Here is a 19,014-nt window from a genome sequence, read left to right on the forward strand (position 1 = left end):
TTGCTGTGCTTAAGGCATTTCTACATTCTAGGAAATTATAATATCCCCAGAAGGCAAAGAATTAATAATAAAAATCCTCTTTTGTAAAAGATTATCATTGCAGAGCAAATGGAGCAGATCTTCCCTATCCTAGTGCATTTAATATTCTCATTTTTCCCTGAAGTTTGATGGAAAGACTACGTGAGGATCACTGTTTTATTAACTTGTTAAGAGACACATTTACTGAACCAGAGCAGCATATTGATTTCAGTGTCTGCTTTATAGGAAAGAGGCTATAGTAACAGATGACTTTTAAATGTTTCCATTTGAGACCTAACATATTCCTTAGACACTTTGTAACCTTGACTTATCTGTATGAACCTAATATTAAGTATTTTGTGATTCAAAAATTAAAATGACATTTCCTTGCTTATTACTTATAAGCATTTATGACCTGATCTCCCCACCTTTCCACAAATGATTTCTTTCTAGCATGAGCAACTCTACCAAACCTGTTGGGATTATATGAGTAAAGGATTGCAAAATTAGACTAAGAGTTTGTATCATTCTATTCAAAGTGATATTTTGAGCAATGAATTTCAGGTTGGAATAGAGAAATGAATGTGACATGACATTTTATACTTAATTATCAAACATTATTCAACTGATCGAGCAGACGACTGTCTTTGGAATGTGGATGCTGGTGGACATTGATGGTAATTTCATAGTCCGCCACATCATACAGAAGGCTTGACCTCATTGTCTTTATAATTGATTGGAGACATGTATGGTAAGAAAAAATACATCCACCAGGAACTGAGCTGAAACCATCAAGATTTCTTACCCTGACTTCAGCCAGCCCAGAATGATACCTAGCTCTCTGCCAAAAGCCAAAGAAAAGAGTTTTAATCACTTCAATTACTTAATCTAGGTGTTTTATAGTTTCTTTAAACCAATTCAGCCTGCCTTTGCAGATTTGGGATGCTGGGAAAAGAATTAGACCTGAGAGAACATGAAGGTATCTGTGACCCTTCACCCAATAAAGAGAGTAGTCCATGTAGTCAGCGGCTGAAATCATTAGCAGATAGTATGCACAAACTCTACTCTGTCAGGCCAAGTAAAAATTCACTTTTTAGCTGAATGTTTCAGTCCCTCAGCAGTCACAAGAATAGCAGCACAATTCCACCTTCGCACTCAAATAATTTGTTTTTCTTTGGGACTATTCAGAGACAAGTGTTTCTGCATTGTTTGAGCAGAAAGACAGCAGTTTTTCATATTAGTTTTTTTGTGTGGATTGATTATTGGAGATAGAAGAGAGCAAGAGGGGAATAGCATTGATACTTTGAATTCCTGCAGTTTGAAAATGCAGAAAGCTTGATTGCCTCTACTAAGAAACCTTAATCACACATACAGAGGAAAGAAACACCAATCTTTGTGATTACAGGGCAAATTACGTGTTGTTGTTTTTTTTTTAAGACCAACCATACATGTGTGTATAGAGAGATTCTTCACCTCTGCTACTGGCTTTAGAGAATAAAAATCTCAGTAAGGAAAAAAACTGTTGCTATGTTGCACCTTTTGTAGAACAGAAATAGCACCTTTTACAACAGAGCATGAAAAATATTTTTTGACACTAACCCTTTTTACCTAAAAATAACATTTTTGACACAAATTGCTAGCATTTACAAATCAGTAGGCTTTTTCATCTCCTTTTGCCTTAAGATTGAATTAATATTTATCATTTATTAGTATCGTGTACATAGGTATTTAAATAGGGACAAGCCACCTTCTTGCAATTATATTGTGGTTTGTTTTGTAGGTATAAGTACAATTATTTGTTTTTGTATAAAACATAATTATACAAGAATCTTTTTTCTGGAAGGGATGTACTAAAATTGTATCTTTTCAGAAACTCACTAAGATGGAAGAGTACTTATGCCATTATTCATCTGTGATTCCAAAACATTTTATGAAATGAAAGTGGTAGATTTAGACATGGGGTGCCTTAGACAGTCTAGGTCTCACAGGATAATGTCTCCCTGCATTCAGTGACTTGGCTGAGAAGAGAACTCATGTCATCTAACCTCTAATCCCATGCATTTTTTCATTGGACCACTAGCCCTTGTCTTAAATATAAAACCCCTTTTATCATAAATACAATAAAATATTTTATCCAAATAATGGATTAGAAGATCTTAAATTTTTAAAAAGTAGTTGAATTGAAAAATTCTGACAGTATCTACAGCATGCAGGTGAAGCAGAAGCAGTTTATGACTCCTTCTGAACTTGAAGACTGAATTACAGTTTTTGTAATCATTGGTTCCCCTTCTTCTCTGTCATTTTTTTGGTAATATATTGCATGGAAGAGACTTATGGTACAAGATTTATAAGCTTGCTATAAAAACATAACAACTGTTGTATTAAATTATTTAAGTTGTAAACTACTGTAAAAAAGAGGGGAAGTTTTATCGAGATGGAGGCAGAAAAAATTATTATGATGGAGTGTAAAATGTATTGTGCTGATTACTACAGAGTTTTTTTCCCAGTTTAGCATATTATAAATTTTCAGCAAGCCTTAAGAATGAAACTATGTGTAAATGAGTGCCTTCAAAAATAGTGTCCAATGGTTTTAAAAACTGAAGGCACAATTTAATTTATAATTTACAAACAAATCAGCAGAGTTCTAAGAACAAATAAGGAAGAGGTCAAAGGAAAGGAGAATGGTGACACAGCTCAAGGTGCATTAATTAAAAACTTCCAGATTTCCCCTGTGACATTTTGGAAAAAATGACTAATTTAAGGTCTATACTTTCAGGAAGCAGTTCGCTACATTAATATTGTGTTCTATAGCTTATGGTGAAAAAAGGGAGAGACCAGCGATTTTAAAACTGAATGTAATGTTTGAAGATAATGCCTTTTCCTAAATTCATTGCCAAAACTATGAGAGGAAAAGTTGCACAAAGATTAATTTATTTAGCATTAACCCTTCAATAAAGTAACTAAATCCAGGTAATGATTTTTAACTGAACTGGGAAGAAAAGAAAGCAAAAAGCTTGTTCTTCATCGTGTTTCACCTTTTCATTGTATCAGATACCTTAGAGCTTTAATGACCACAGGGGTGCATCCCCATGCATGTGCACACATGGTTTGCAGTGCCACAAACCTGTTTGCAGCACCACATGCTGTACAGAACTTCATGGCTAGGGACAGACATTCAAAAAGCCTGAGCCTGAATTGTTTCAATCTTTGCAGGTTAGTCTAACCTGACTAGACTAAATCAGTTTTGTAACCAGACAGACATCTCAGAAATGCAGGCACATGCCTGCAGTGGCTCGGGCTAGAAGCCAGGGAGCACTAGAGCCACCCTCCCTTCCCTTCTACAGGGCTGAGCTGAGTCGGGTGTGGCCAGGCTCGGCAGGACACTGTGATTAGGGAGAGCCCCCCAACACCCTTGATAACAGAGTATTTATCAGCTCTGTTATCAGCACTTAATACCCCATCAGAAAACAAAGCCTCACCCATTACAAGCTCTTCTTAAACAGCTTTTTCCAAAGGAAAATACATATCAGCCTCTGGTTTCTTTACTATTCATTCTATACAGGAAGAGTACACACCAACTGCAGATGCTTCCTCAGCCTGATGAAGGGTTTTTAAACCCAAAAGCTTGCTAAGAAAATTTTTCCAACTTCTTAGGTGGTCTAATAAAAGATATCAGATTTACCCAAAGAACCTTGTCTTCCTTTTCCAAAGGAAGGAATGCAGGGACATTATCATCTGAGTTGCTGATTACCTCCAAAAACCCCTATGCGGACTCTGTCCTATCTGCTTTACACAGCATTAACTAGCATGCCATATGCTGGCTACAGTCTGCACTTAAGCAGGGAGTATTGGGAGGAGGAGAGGGGGCATGGGGAAGCCAGCAGACCCTGCTGTGCCTGTAAGTCTCTGCTGGAGCTCCAGCCAGAGGGGAGAGGGAGCAGAGGGGAGAGGCCAGCTCTGCTGTGGAGCAGAGGGCTCTGCCCAGCCCAGAGAGCATGTCAGGATGCTGCAAGTGCCTGGTTTAATTTAAACCAGCAAAGGGTCTGGGACAGACATTGCATAAACTCGTTTGACCCAAGTCAGTTAAGTCTGATACTACATTCAACCAGGTGTATCTCAAACTGGTTTCAGCCATTTTCAAACTGGTTTATGTGCATTGAACTTCTGTTCTGTTACAGGCTTAAACCAGTTTCTGGTCACTTAAACCAGTTTATGTGTAATGTCTGTCGCTTGGCCTCGTGCACACGTTCACTGCATTGCTAATTTGCAGCACAGCAGGGGGGTTTTGACACCAGAAATTCCTAGTATCAAAAAAAAAAAACAACACCAAAAAAAAAACAGTGCATCACCTGAAATTGGAGCCTGGCCACCCAGTGCTGGCTGGGCTCCTTGTGCCCAGATCACTGCTGTTGCAGCCCCAAGAGGCCCCCAGGACCTCAAGTAAGGCTGCTAGGTCCAGCACCTGGGCTGCCCTACCCCAGCAAGGGCAATTTGCCACACACAAGAGCATGCATGCAGGGGCATATCCAGGGACAACTAACAGCAGCACCAATACATTTCTGCTCATGCGGATGCACCCTAGTGATTACATGGTGGTGCATAGATGAGGTTGTTCAGCCCAGCAAAGTAATATGGTACAAATTCAGCTTGTAATAGTAGCCTGTGAGGTTGAACTGAGGCGTGATCATTGCTAGTTGAAAACTTTTCCCATTACCCTTTCCCATGCGCTTTCTCTATGGAATTAAAAGAAGGTGGTGACCTGATTCTAATGAATCTTTCCACCTTAGTGTGATTGAAATCTAATCTCTACGGGCTCAGTGAAACTTAAAAAAAAAACCCTAAAAAAACCCCCCCATAGTTGATTCATCTGAGATAAAATAACATGGCATCTATTGAATTATATTGTCTTTGGAGAACACGTATCTTTTCTAGACAATTTCAGGTCTTCTGTAGCCTGTCCTCCTTACTGCCATGTTCCACAGTATAGAAGGTATGATGTTTACTGACAAGTTAAGGCCCATGGCATAGAGTATCACTGTTGACCAAAGAGGGGATCACAAGGGTATCGTTGAAATTGGAATCTCTTATTGGATAGTTCATTTCCTTCTAGTGCTGCTGAAACATTTTTAAAACCAAATATTGTACCAGAGAGCACATCTTTTCAGAAACAGGTTCTAAGATAAATCAAAACCTTGCTTCACTCTGCCTTATAACTTGGCCTTGTTTGTTGGGGACTCTTCCTTGCCAAGATAAAGGTCAGCTCTCCATCATTCGCTCTTCATGTTGCTTAAAAGTGATTAAAACATCACATCAGCTTTCTTTCTGAGCATTCCTAGTTTCATTAATCCAATATCCGTTTAAGGAAATGTCCACTATGGCACTTGGTAGACATGTGGCTTACGGCTCCAGAACTAGAAATTCCCTTTCACTGAATGCTGAGTGATAAAACAGTTTGATGCTGCTGAATCACTGTTGTGCTTTGTGAGTGCTGAGTCACATAAGAAGCATCTGTGGAAATCCTGTTTCATGCCAGGAGAACCCTTAGGCAGAAGGTCAGTTCCAGCCTGTTTTTTACATTTATTTTTAAAATACTCTGTTTATAATAGTGTAGTATTTGTATTTGCCAGACGTGACTACAAATTGAAGCATACAAGAATTACACGAAACTGTATCATCCTAGGAATGCCAAAAGGCTCTTCATAAAAGTAATTTTAAAATGAGTGACCAGAATCCATATTTTTGTACTGTTTTTCATAATTCCAAGCTGATCGTGATCCTTTCTTTTTTATGCCTTACAGATTTTCTTCAGTTGTAGAACTCTTTATTATACAATATGATATACAGTATATAATAACACTGAGTATTTAAGTTCTTATATGACTGTGCCCCTGGAGCATGTAATAAATTATTTTTATCTGAGCCCATCAGCAAATTCTCTCCTAAATAGCTTTTTGCCAATTCTGAAATTCAGTACTAGTGGAAACGTTGCAGAGTACTTTGAAGACTGAAATCTTCTCACCCCAGAATAGTTACAGTACATGTAGCCAAAATGGGTACATACAAGCATTACATTTAGATTGATCTGATCATGTTTAGGTCAGTCAAAATGCCCAATCATGCAGGCATTCACAGGGTTTAGATTGCCTAAAATGGTTTGCCTTATCTAAGTTAGTTCATCTCAGGAGGTGAACTAAATCCATGGTGCATTCACACCTTGAATACTGTGCCCATTTCTGGCCCCCACACCTCACAAAGGATATCGAAGAACCAGAGAAGGTGCAGAGAATGATAACAAGGATAATTAGTGGTATGGAGGGGCTTCCACATGAGGAGAAGCTAAAGATGCTAAGCCTATCAAGTTTAGAAAAGAAACATTTGAGGGAGGACATAGTAAGTTTCAAAATATTAAATGGCAAAGACAAAGTAAATATGGGTTTATTATTTACACAATATGGGACCTAGGGGGTCACAAAATGAAACTAATATGTAGTAAGATTAAAACTAATTGAAGGAAGTTCTTTTTCACACTGTGAGTGCATCTAAATGTGCAATTAATGTGTGTAAATAAACTCCAGAGTTAATTTCTCCCAGGTGCCACATCTTCCCATGTGCCCAGGACCGTAGTACTTTGAGTCAGGTTGGAGCAGCTCTAGCTGGCAGGGGACCCCAGGGGTCAGCCTGCCAGCCTGGAGCTGTCCCCCCGACTCACCATGCTGCAGAGGAGCTGGCTGGGGCACAAGGGCTCTTCAGCTCAGGGTTAGCCAGCAGGCAGCCCCCACGTTGAGGCACCATTATGCCCCAGCCAGCTGAGGCAACACTTACCTGTGCACTACCATGAAGTAAAAAAGCTCTGCAACAGGATAATACTTGTATTTACAAGTAGTATTAGTTTACTCCAGCCTAATAGGAGTGAACATGTAGACATGTGACATTTACTACACATCTAATTAGTCTACTGCACAGTAAATGTCTCATGTAGACAGGCCCAGTGTGTAATTGAAGTGTGCAACTCATTGCTACTAAATATGGATGCTGACAGTTTAGCCAGATTCAGAAAAGGATTGGACAGGTTCTTGGAGGGGCAACAGCAGCTATTGAGCATGGGAGTTAGGGATACGGCCTTTGAATTGGAACTGCCTAGACCTTAAATACTGGAGGCTACAAGAGACAGAGGAATAGTGGGGCAAAAACCCTGGTCATACCCAGTTCACTTTCTCTTTCAGCATCTGCTTTCTGCCGCTGTGTGACAGAGGATAGTGGGCAGGATGGAACTATGGTCTGACCCAGTAAATGGCAGTTCCTATGTTCTTATAAACTACATTTACATTGGCCTGGGCTGTCTCGTTCTAAAGTGGGTTAGCCCAGCCTAACAAACACCTGCACACATTCACAGCCCGTCCCCTCCTCCTGCCTAATCCCATTAGCCCCTCCCACTTTGAATTACCTCCAGCTGTCCCAGTGAATGCCTGCATGCAGCAGAACCCAACTCAGATTTAAGGAGCTCAAAGTAAGCCACTTAGCCTGAATTGGGTGATTTGAACGCTTGTTTGCACCCAGTAAAAGCTTTTGTGTTCCCTAACATTGACCTACAGAGCAAACATGACAGTTTGAAAGAATATGTGTCTGTTCATGGTCACTTAAGATTGCCTGCAAGGCTGCACGCCTTCATGACATTAGAAGAGAGGAGAGCCTTGTGGTTAAGGGACTTGACTGAGATTGGAGCTGTGGGGTCAGTTGTTAGTTTTGCCATGAACTCAAATGTGTTGGTCTGGGAAATCGCAGTTTCCCAAAACTTTGTTTCCTATCTGTGAAACTGCAGTTATATTTCCTTTCCCCATTGTGTCCATTTTTTCTGTTTTTGATTGCAGAGTCTATGGGACAGGCACTGTCTGTTACTCTGTAGAGTGTTTTGTAATGGCATCTCAGACAGAGTTGGGATCCAAAATTAATTCACAAAATTGAGAGCTAGATGTGTGACTAGAGCCCAGCAACTGGCAATGTAGCATATGAGTGCTACAATTCTTTGGCTGTATTTTGATTCATTTGTGTACCTTTCCCAATTGTACTTCACCATGTATATATCTAGCTATAGAGCTCATGCTGCCAGAAGCCAGGAGAGGGATCACCACAATCTTAGTCATCAGTGAGGTATTTGAGCAGGATCTTCACGTGCAAATGATATGACATTTACTCCCCTTCACTGGAGCCCATAAAAAGAGCAGATTATTTTTTCTTCTTCCTCCACTTTGAACATGGAGCACTTGCTCTCTGCCAGATGCAGAGTTTGCTCTTAGTGCTGCTCTAAGTCTGCTAGATCAGATGGAAGTAAGTAAGTGGCAATCAGCCTAATAATTATTCATTGGTCATAGCACACCCTATATAATTAAATGCCTTGCACATAACAATAATTGAGCTATTCATCCAAAACCAAATACAGTATTACTAATATATTCCTACGTTCAATAATACTCGAGACTGAGAAGCCTATGACTGATTTCACAAAACTCACTGGATACAATAGTAGTGAATTTCAGTCATTATGAATCTGGATCTGTGTGGAAAGTTTTTGCATTTTATGAGTGATCACATGAACCATCCATTTTCTCTTTTCCAAACAACTTTGATTAAACTGTACCTTAAAGCCAGATCTGGATCAATAGAAATGATGTACAACAATCTTGTGTACTTAACAGGTTTCAATATAGTTTTATCTCACTTTATTGCTATACTCTGCAAGGTGATTTAGAAGTTCAGTGCTTGTTATAATAGTAACCATCTAGAAATAAGCTCACCAGCTTACACGTACTGTATATCTAAATAATGACCCAGCACCTCAGCAGGTGCAAATGAACGTATTTCCAACATATACCGACTAAGGATCTGGTAACTAGGATTCATTACTGCTTCAGTATTATTTTGAATTATCATGTGTTAATTTGAGGAACAACAGGTGTTCTTTATGCAGTATGATATGTATCATCATCTCCTGAACCAGTTTAAGATGTTAACTGTTGAACTACAATATTTTTTCAGACACTTTTTCTATTATTAGCAAGCTACATTTTGACACCCAATATACATGTAATTTTTTATATGCCTTTCTTGCAGTCAGATTTAGCCAGTAGGTCACATTATGTCTAATTAGGTGTTTCCAAAGCTCTCCAATTTTAGAATGTTCTTACCAGAGGAATTGAACAAACCAACAAATGTTGGAATTAGAACATATCATCCTGGGATGTCAAAGCACTTAACAAACATTGTTACAACTGAGCCTATGTATCATCACTGAAGGACATATTTGCTTCAGTATGTCTCATGACAGCTTCTTTAAAAAATATTTAAGTGACTTTAACATTTGTGAAAGGTGCCAGATTGACAGTCTGGGAAAAGGAACAGTCCTTTTTTACCGGCAGGAACAGGCAAGTCTTACTGTGCACTGCCCCACCAGTGTCCCCAAACCTCACCTGGAGGGCAGAGCTATCAACTGTCCCAGATTTTACAAATCTGTGCAAGGTAGTTTCAGTGTCAGTTAATGCTCTGGGACTGAGGGCTGTAGCAAGCAGCTGTAAAACAGATACAGAGATTTAAAAAAAGCAAGTGTTATCATCGCTGCACACTTGCTGTTGCAGTTAATAGCTTTAAGGGTACATTTTCAATTTAGCATAAATAAATAAAAAATCCCCAATATTTACGTACTGGTAACTTTTCACATAGAAAAATCTGCATTTCAACATAAGACAGGTAGCTGTGTGTGTGAAATAGCAGAGAGTTATACAGCTTGCATCATTTGCAAAGGCAAGTTCAGGTTTCTGTACAAGCAAATGAGTGCCTGTATGTATTGGGAATGCATCATGAAAAATTGGTTCTTCTATTTTATACCTGTATAATAATCTACCCCTACTCATAACTCTTTTCAAACTGTTGTCATCCCGCCCTTTGCCCCCCAAAGGCTTTGGATGCAGCTGACTTAGAAAGTCAGTAACCATAAAAAGAGAATAGGCCCTAAAGACAGAATTTTATATAGTGCTTGAAAACCCTGGAAGTTGTTCTACAGAGAAAATAGGCTTGTGATCTTTGCACTCTATCATACCTTAGAATAAACAAAATCATTCACTTTTCAGATATGGTCATCCGTCATCAGTCATACTCAAAAAAGTTCAGTTCCTCCTTTCCTCTTGAAATTATATTAAGTTTTCTCTGTGAGTATTGGAAGGGAATGTGTTAATGTTTCTTTATTTAGGGTATAAGATAGTGATGTTTTAAAAAAAGTGCAAATTTTTAACCTTGTATAGGCTGACTATCTTCAGTAACCTGTATATAGGACATTGCTAAAAATGGAACACTAGAGAGCACAGAGCAATGAGTTTTACATGCTGTGCTGATGTTCTCTAAACTGCAGCCAGCAGCTTAAAAGAATTATTATGAAAGCTAAATCCTAATTCCTTTACTGAGAAATAGCCATAACTAATATGCAAATGAACTCAGCAACATTTGTTTATCTTTAAAAGTGTCATATTTCCTTCCATGATCTGCCACTGATATGCATAATAAAGTAACTAATTTGATTGGTACTGTGAAGTCAGAAGATGACTATATGTATCCAGAGAGAGCTACGCAGGGGTATAAATATCTTAGGAATGATATTTTATATTCTAATTGTAATTAGCTGTATAAAAATGGGCCATTGGTGATTGTGGCTGATTTGTTTGCTTACTGCTATGACATTATAGGTGTGTCTGACACATGGATAATATAGCTTTGTGAAATACTTACATAAAAAACTAAACAACTTTGAATTGAAGATTGGATACTTTTTCACATAGCTGGGGAGAGGATATTACATAGCTGAAATATTCATGAACTCCACTCAAGCATCCTCACCCAGCCAGCTCACTCCAACTCTCAAGCCAGTCAATTATGGGAACTGGGCCACCTCTACACATTACACGTATCTTGCTTTTAACTGAAGACCAAGTACAAATGCACAATTACCTGGAGACCAAATATACATGCAAAGTTCCTATCACACAATAAAATGCTCTAACCAGCTATTAAGTTAGCCCTGGAAAATGTGTACTAACTTTATAGCTGATTGCTATGGAGCTTTAATTTGCATATGTGGCAGGGTCTTCCCTACAGCTGGGAGTCTCATGAGCTCACGGGGCTCACAGGGGTGCACCATGCCAGGCCAGAGATGGGAGTCCCACAGCTGAGAGGACTCTCAGCCTCAGTAGCTGAGGACGATGGGTGCCAGGACACAGCTGGGTCCCAGCAGCTGAGGCATCACAGCTGCTATGGTACCCCAGCCTTTGGGGTACGTGAAACTCCCAGGGCTGGGGTATCACTGCAGCCACGATCCCTGCCCCCTATACTTTATCCATGGGTCTAAGTGTGATATCTAGGAAAGTTACTTCACTAAGCTTCGGAGTTGCTATCTGGCCTTGAGAGTCTGGTAGCAGTAGATGTAAACTGTATATATATATTTCGTACCTGTACTGTCTTTGAAGTTGGGCTCAAGTCATTCCCTGACCCCAGGAAAGGGAAGGAAATTATATCACCCTGTCCCAGAAAAAAATCAGAGGAAATGATGCTAATGATTGATGATTTTTTTCTGTGATCTGTGTAGAGGGCCCGCTGAAAATGTCAGCAGGAAGCAGATGCTTCTTAAGCCTTCCCTACCTCATATAGATATTCTGAATATATATTTTCATGCATTGCCTTAAAAACAGAGAGCTCTCTATAAATGCTAAGCATAATTGTAAACTTTAAGAGAGGGACAAAGAGTGAGGCCCCAAAAGAGGGAGGGAAAAGAGGTTCTCTTGTAGGTTTGGTTGAGTCACACTCAGACCTTTAAGTGAATAGAAAGGGATTGGTTTACTCCCTTCCCCTTCTGACTTGAATTACAGGGTTTAGTGAAAATGAACATAAACCAAATGCTTCAGAGTCTGCAAAGCTCTAATTAACACCCACAGCGAGTGACTTTTCTGAAACTGGTCTTTAAGCAAACTTTACTCTGAAAAACAAAACAAATTAACTTGGCGGCCTGATAAAAGAGATGCACTGCCAAGGCTGACAGGCCCACAATCGAACCAACACTAAAAATAACTTTTTGGTCTATTAAATTTATTTCAGATACTGAAAAATTTATTAACTACAGTCTACAAAAAGAGAATCCCAGTTTCTCAGCCAAGTGACTCAGCTATAGAAGAGTAGGGTTCTTGTCAATATTAATACGTTCTTTATAAGAGCATGCCTTTCTTCCAACTAGCACCCCTTCGAGCAGAGGGGACAGAGAGCTGGTCAGAAGACTGTCCAACTTGTAGCGTCCTTCAGAGTTGGGAAGGGGGAGCATCTCTGAAGTTGGCCTCTGCCTCCCCCAACCTTCTTGTGGTTGCCTTTGGGGTCTATATGTGGTACAAAAGGAAGAAACCTATGGCTGCTCATTGCCACTTAGAATATTTTCTTTTCTTTTCTTGTTTTGTTTTGTTTTGTTTTTTTGCTATCTGGCACTCTGTTTTCATATATGAAGATAACCTGGTTCCAGGACTGCCATATTTACCCTGCTCTGTCAGAAGCATTTAATAGAGAAGGGATCCAGAAAAATAAAGGCCCCCTCTTCCACTGTAAGTATGTGGAGAATGCCATTTTCTTGGTCAGTGTAGTGAGAATTCCCCCTTTGTTTCAGTCTTTAGCCATTGCATAATGTTTACAGTAGTTGCTAGAGCAGATTGCCAGGGTGTGAATAGCAGTAGGAAACAATATAACCCATGTACATGTTGGCAATAAAAGTTAAGAAAGTTGCAGCCTTCAGGTTATATTTATTCCTATATTATAGGCCTTGGACACATGTTCATTTGTAGTACTACAAAGGGAACTTGTGGTGTTTCAAAAATGGATTGCTTTGGGAGTGTGCACACACGCAGAGCCCCTTGGCTGGAGCAGAACAAATTTGCCTCAAAGGCACACTACAGCAAGAAGGCGATAAGAGGCTGCACCCTCCCGTTTCCTCCCTGCGCTCTAGGGGAGTTTGTCAGTGAGCCAGGTCACTGGCTGTTGGGGCAGGGGCTGTGTTTTGGAGCTGCTGCTCTTCCCAGCTGTCATCACTACCACATAGGCACCTGCTGTTGCCAGTGCTCCTGTGACATTGGTGGTGCTGGCATTGGTGCTGCTGCTGCTGCTGTGATAGCTTTTGCCAATGTTGCTGCACTGGTGGTGGCAGGACAGCAGTTTCCTAGGGTGGTGTGAGATTATAGTCTCATAGTTTCATAGTTTGTAGGGTCAGAAGGGACCTGAGCAGATCGAGTCTGACCCCCTGCTATGGCAGGAAAGAGTACTGGGGTCAAACGACCCCAGCAAGGTGTTTATCTAGCCATGTCTTAAAGACCCCCAGGGCAGGAGCCAGCACCACTTCGCTTGGAAGTTGGTTCCAGATCCTAGCCGCCCTGACAGTGAAGTAGCGCCTCCTGATGTCTAGTCTGAATCTACCCTCTGCCAGCTTGTGACCGTTATTCCTAGTCACTCCTGGTAGTGCTTGGGGTCTGGTAGTGCTATAAATGGCACTGTTCCATTTTGACATGTGTTTTGATGGAACAGTGTTTCATTTTGAATTTTGTTTTGATTCAAAACTACTGTTCTGTTTCATTTTGTTGAAAGTTTCGCTATTTCAACACTGTTTCGACATTTTGCCCATAGGCTATAATGGGGAAGCACAAAACAGCCTATAACTTTGTCATTTCTGGCCTCATTCGGATGAAACATGCAGGAGTGGTGGCCCCTTCTGAGGGCAAGAAGCTTGCCAAGTTTCAGGCAGATAAGTACACGGGTTTCGGGAAACCTGCACCTCAAGCTGCTGACAAGCAAAACTCGTGACATGGGTGACACTGTGTAAAGGCACAGCAGGGTGAAAACTGCAGGCATGCTAGCCTTTGCTGAGGCCACAACGTCTGCCAGCTTTCAAGGAGACAGGTGCAGGGGCTTCTGGGTTCTGGGGCCCTGCACCTGCGGCTGCCGACAGCCAACACTCATGATATGGGTGGATGACACTGTGTGTGTGTTAAGGTGCGCCCTCGTTCAACTGACACCACGGCAGAAAGCAGAGCAGTTCAAACAATACTGCCTTTTATGCAGTTTTTCCATCCTTCCCCCAGAGCACTGGGATTGGAAGGGACCCCAGGGAAGGATGGCAGTCACTGGCCAGCTACACAGTCAATAATGAGAGCAGTCATTATTCCCCGCTTTTCCCCCTCCCTCTCCTTTCTTTAGTTTCTGTTTCCCTGCAGGCAAGCCCAGCTTGAGCTTTGAAACTCGAAACGTTTTGAAAATTTCAAAACGTTTCAACTTGCCTCATTTCATTTCAAGGCTGTTTCGAAGCTCTCTGTTTTATTTTGATTTTGCTGTTTCGAGCTCGAAACAGAACTGCTGGTGAAATTTCACACGGCTCTACTGTTTCCTCAGTAGCACTGGCAGTAGGATCCCAGCTGGTTTCTATGGCAGCTCACCAGGGCTCGCTGGTCTGTCAAGGAGCCATCTGCTTTCCTCCCCTCCCCATTGGAAGTGAGGAGGGAGGGAAGAGGCAGAGGACTCTTGGATAATGGGAAGCAGAGAGAACTCCCCGGCCCCTGGTAGCAAAAATTCATTTTATTCCATGTCCTGATAAATAGAGAATGTGTTGTTTTATCTATGTGTTTGTAACAAAATCCAAAGCTAACTACCACCTGGAATGTTGCTTTCAGCATCATCATTATTATAATTGTTCTTGTTTTTGTTGTTGGGGTCATTATAATTGTGTTCATATTGCTTTTGTTGTTGTTGTAATGGCTATTGTTTATATAAGTTATGGTATGCTAGTTGCCAAAAAATAAAATGGCAAGTGTAGCCCCATCGGGACACTAATGAAGATGAAGCCTAATGGGTTTAAAGTCTAAAATGACCCCTTGTAACTAGGAATCAGGTATAAATGGTACTGTGGCATCTGACTAGACATTGGTTTTGAAGAAGAACTAATTCCTGAATACAGTTCTGGTATCGGTTGGAGCGTTACTTTCTGCACATGCATTGTTTGTCAGTGGGCTTTTAAAAATGTCCAAATTGTACAGTCTACTTGCTGTTTAACAGCCTGTGAATGTTCAGGGTGTTGAATGCAAATAGAAGCATTGTGAAATGTGGATATAGAATACCATAAGAGCACTTTTGAAGCAACTTGTGAAGTCTTTATGACAGATTGTATTTTTGAGGTCTGATGGCAAAGTGCACCAATGTCCTTACTTTTAACAGTCCTACTCTTTAATTCTGAGTGTCAATGACGAGTCGCCACTGGATATTTGTTTCTGCTGTCTGTTTAGCACAATTGGCCACTTAGATCCAAAATAAAGGCTTGAGAGTATATATTAAAATATGTAAGGCATATTGAATAATGTTGAAGATATAATAATAATTAGCATATACATCATGTTTCCATATTAAAGTGCATTTTAATCATTAATTTAAACTCTGAAGTCTATGAATTGTACATCAAAGGTAGGCAAATCAGCACTGGCCTCAGCACTGGCCTCAGGTGGCAGATGGGAAGCTGACAAGATAATGTGACATACTTGTTTTGGTGTTTCTCACTGTAAAATCTCATGGCATCCCTCCTACCAGAAGTAGGGACAATCTTGGGGATAATTCTGTCAGGCCTTTGGTCAGCACAGTTGTAGTTAGGGATCTTCTGAAAGGGCTGGACATTTTTAAATCTGCAGGTCCAGATGCCCTCCACCCAAGGGTGTTGAGGGAGCTGGTAGGGGTCATCGCGGAGCTGTTGGCCCGGCTGTATGAGCATTCGTGGTCATCTGCCCAGGTGCTGAAGGATTGGAAACTAGCTAATGTAGTCCCAAATTTTAAGAAAGGCAGGAAGGAGGACCCAACTAAATATAGGCCTATAAGCCTCACCACAGTGCTCGGGAAGATCTTGGAGGGAATCATGAAGGAGCACATCTTTGGGGGGCCAGTGGGGGAGATTATGCTCAGGGGCAATCAGCATGGGTTCATCAAAGGCAGGTCCTGCCTCACCAACCTGATTGCCTTTTATGACCAAGTAACTAAATCCTTGGATGATGGTGTGGCCATGGACGTAGTCTTTCTAGACTTCAAGAAGGCCTTTGACACTGTCTCTCACCCCATTCTCATCAAAAAATTAAGCGACTGTGGCATTGATGTCCGCACAGTTGGATGGGTAAAAAATTGGCTTATGGGGCACACCCAGAGAGTAGTGGTGGACAGGTCATAGTTTCATAGTTAGTAGGGTCAGAAGGGACCTGAGCAGATCATCAAGTCCAACCCCCTGCCATGGCAGGAAAGAGTACTGGAGTCAAATGACCCCAGCAAGATGATTGTCAAGCCTCATCTTAAAGACCCCCAGGGTAGGAGCCTGCACCACTTCACTTGGAAGTTGGTTCCAGATCCTAGCTGCCCTGACAGTGAAGTAGCGCCTCCTAATGTCTAGTCTGAATCTACCCTCTGCCAGCTTTTGACCGTTATTCCTAGTCACTCCTGGTAGTGCACAGGGGAACAGGGACTTCCCCAGTGCCTGCTGATCCCCCCTGACTAGTTTGTAACAGGCCATTAGATTCCCCCCTCGGCCTTTTCTTGTGGAGGCTAAATAGGTTCAGGTCCCGTAGCCTCTCCTCATAGGGCCTGCCCTGTTGTCCTCTGATCATGCGAGTGGCCCTCCTCTGGACCCTCTCCATGTTGTCCACATCCCTCTTGAAGTGCGGCGCCCAGAACTGGACTCAGTACTCCAGCTGCGGCCTCACCAGTACCGCATAGAGGGGGAGTATCACCTCCCTGGACCTGCTTGAGATGCATCTGTGGATGCATGACAAGGTGCGGTTGGCCTTCCTGACTGGATCCCCACACTCCCGGCCCATGTTCATCTTGGCATCAATGATGACTCCAAGATCCTTTTCTGCCTCTGCACGGATGAGAAGGGAGTTCCCCAGCCTGTAGGTATGCTGCTAGTTCTTCCTCCCCAGGTGCATCACCTTGCACTTGTCTGTGTTGAATCCCATCCTGTTCTCATCTGCCCACCCCTGTAACCTGTCTAGGTCTGATTGTAGCCTATTCCTCCCTTCTAGCATGCCCACTTCTCCACACATCTTAGTGTCATCAGAAAATTTGAACAAAGTGCTTTTTAGCCCTTCGTCCAAGTCACTGATGAAGATGTTGAACAGTGCGGGCCCAAGGACCGAGCCCTGAGGAACCCCACTGCCCACATCCCTCCAGGTCAAAAATCACCCATCCACTACCACTCTCTGGGTGCAGTCCTCCAGCCAGCTGGTGACCCATTTGACTGTGTAGGTGTCGACACCACAGTCCCCCAGTTTCTTAATGAGAATAGGGTGAGAGACAGTGTCAAAGGCCTTCCGAAAGTCCAGAAAGACTATGTCCACTGCCACCCCTGCATTTAAGGATTTGGTGACCTGGTCGTAGAAGGCCACCAGGTTGGTCTGACGGGACCTGCCTCTAATGAACCCGTGTTGGTTGCCCCTAAGCATAATCTCCCTGCTGGCCCCTGGTGGACATGTGCCAGAATAATTCTCTCAAAAAGCTTACCCAGGATTGAGGTAAGACTAACTGGCCTATAGTTCCCTGGGTCCTCCTTCCTCCATTTTTTGAAGATGGGAACCACACTGGCCCTCTTCCAGTCCTCTGGCACCCCACCAGAGCACCATGAGTGCTCGTACAGCCATGCCAGGAGTCCCGCAATGATATCAGCTAATTCCCTCAGCACTCTAGGGTGGAGATCATCCGGACCAGCTGATTTGAATACATCCAGTCCCTCCAGAAGTTCCCTGACTAGATTCTCCCTAACCCATTGCCTAGGTGCTCCTCTCCTGGGGCCTGAGGGGGGGCCTAGTGGGGGGGCTGATCTGGTCCCTGCTCAGGAAAATGGAGGCAAAGAAGTCATTAAATAGGTTAGCTTTGTCATCTGGTGTGACGACCAAATTTCCTAGCGTGTCTTGCAGGGGCCCCACATTACCCAGTACCTTCTTTTTGCCCCCCAGGTATTTAAAAAAGGACTTCTTGCTGTCCTTTGTCCAGGAAGCTAGTCCCAGTTCCATCTCCTCCTTGACCTTCCTGACTGCCCCCCCTGCATCTCTGAGCAACCGCAGTATAATCCTCCCTGGTGTTGGCCCCTCCCTTCCATTGGGTGTATGCTTCCCTTTTAGCTAGAAGATATTCTTGGATGCTTTTGGTGAGCCATGGGGGCTTTTGTGTCCTCCTGCTGCCTTTGATCCGTGTTGGGATTATCTCCCTTTGGGCTTGGAGGATCATCTCCTTAAGGAGCAACCACTCTTTTTGGACACCTGGCTCCCCTCCCTTCCGGGACCTCACTGCTTCCCCGACTATTCTCCTTAGCTCATTGAAGTCCGCCCTCCTGAAATCTAGGGCTGCTGCCTTGCTGCAGGCCTTTGTCACCTTGCGCTGGATGGTGAATTCCAGCAGGTGATGATCACTGTTGCCCAGGTGGTCGAGCACCCACAGCCCCCTCACCAAGCTGTCACCCATGGCCAGCACCAAGTCCAACAGGGCATCTCCCCTGGTGGGGCTATGCACCTCCTGGGTTAGATGGAGGTCCTGCATTTGGTCCAGGGACCTACGTGAGCGGTCAGACCTGGCTGACTGCTCTTCCCAGCAGATGTCTGGAAAGTTCAGGGTATTCGTGATGACCACGTCCTTTGACCTAACTACCTCCGTGAGCTGACTTAAGAATTCCTGGTCTAGCTTTTCCCCTTGGTTGGGTGATCTGTAGTAGACCCCCACCGTTAAGTCTCTTTCCCCTCGACTGCCTTGTATTCTAACCCAGAGCACTTCCGTGTGCCCCTTCTCTGACTCTGTGCTACCTGATGAGGATGTGTATTCCTCCTTAATGTAGAGCGCTTTTCCTCCCTGTCCTGTCCCTCCTGTACAGCCCTTGATATTCACTGCCCAGTCATGCGTTGGGTCCCACCACGTTTC

General features: G+C 42.6%; 1 protein-coding gene and 1 long non-coding RNA gene across 2 annotated transcripts in view; one reads left to right on the plus strand and one right to left on the minus strand.

The window, feature by feature from the left end:
• The window catches only part of DPH6 (diphthamine biosynthesis 6), a 405,039-nt gene that overhangs the window by 377,186 nt on the left and 8,839 nt on the right, over nt 1-19,014 (plus strand). The gene's annotated exons all lie outside the window — the stretch shown is intronic.
• The window catches only part of LOC109321379, a 24,012-nt gene continuing 8,694 nt past the window's right edge, over nt 3,697-19,014 (minus strand). The window contains exon 3 of the long non-coding RNA XR_002104045.1: nt 3,697-3,839. This is a non-coding gene — a long non-coding RNA (uncharacterized LOC109321379). The remainder of the gene's footprint in view (nt 3,840-19,014) is intronic.

Source organism: Crocodylus porosus, unplaced genomic scaffold (genome assembly GCF_001723895.1).
Source record: "Crocodylus porosus isolate Cpor-Errol unplaced genomic scaffold, CroPor_comp1, whole genome shotgun sequence".
In the NCBI taxonomy this organism is placed as follows: Eukaryota; Metazoa; Chordata; order Crocodylia; family Crocodylidae; genus Crocodylus; species Crocodylus porosus.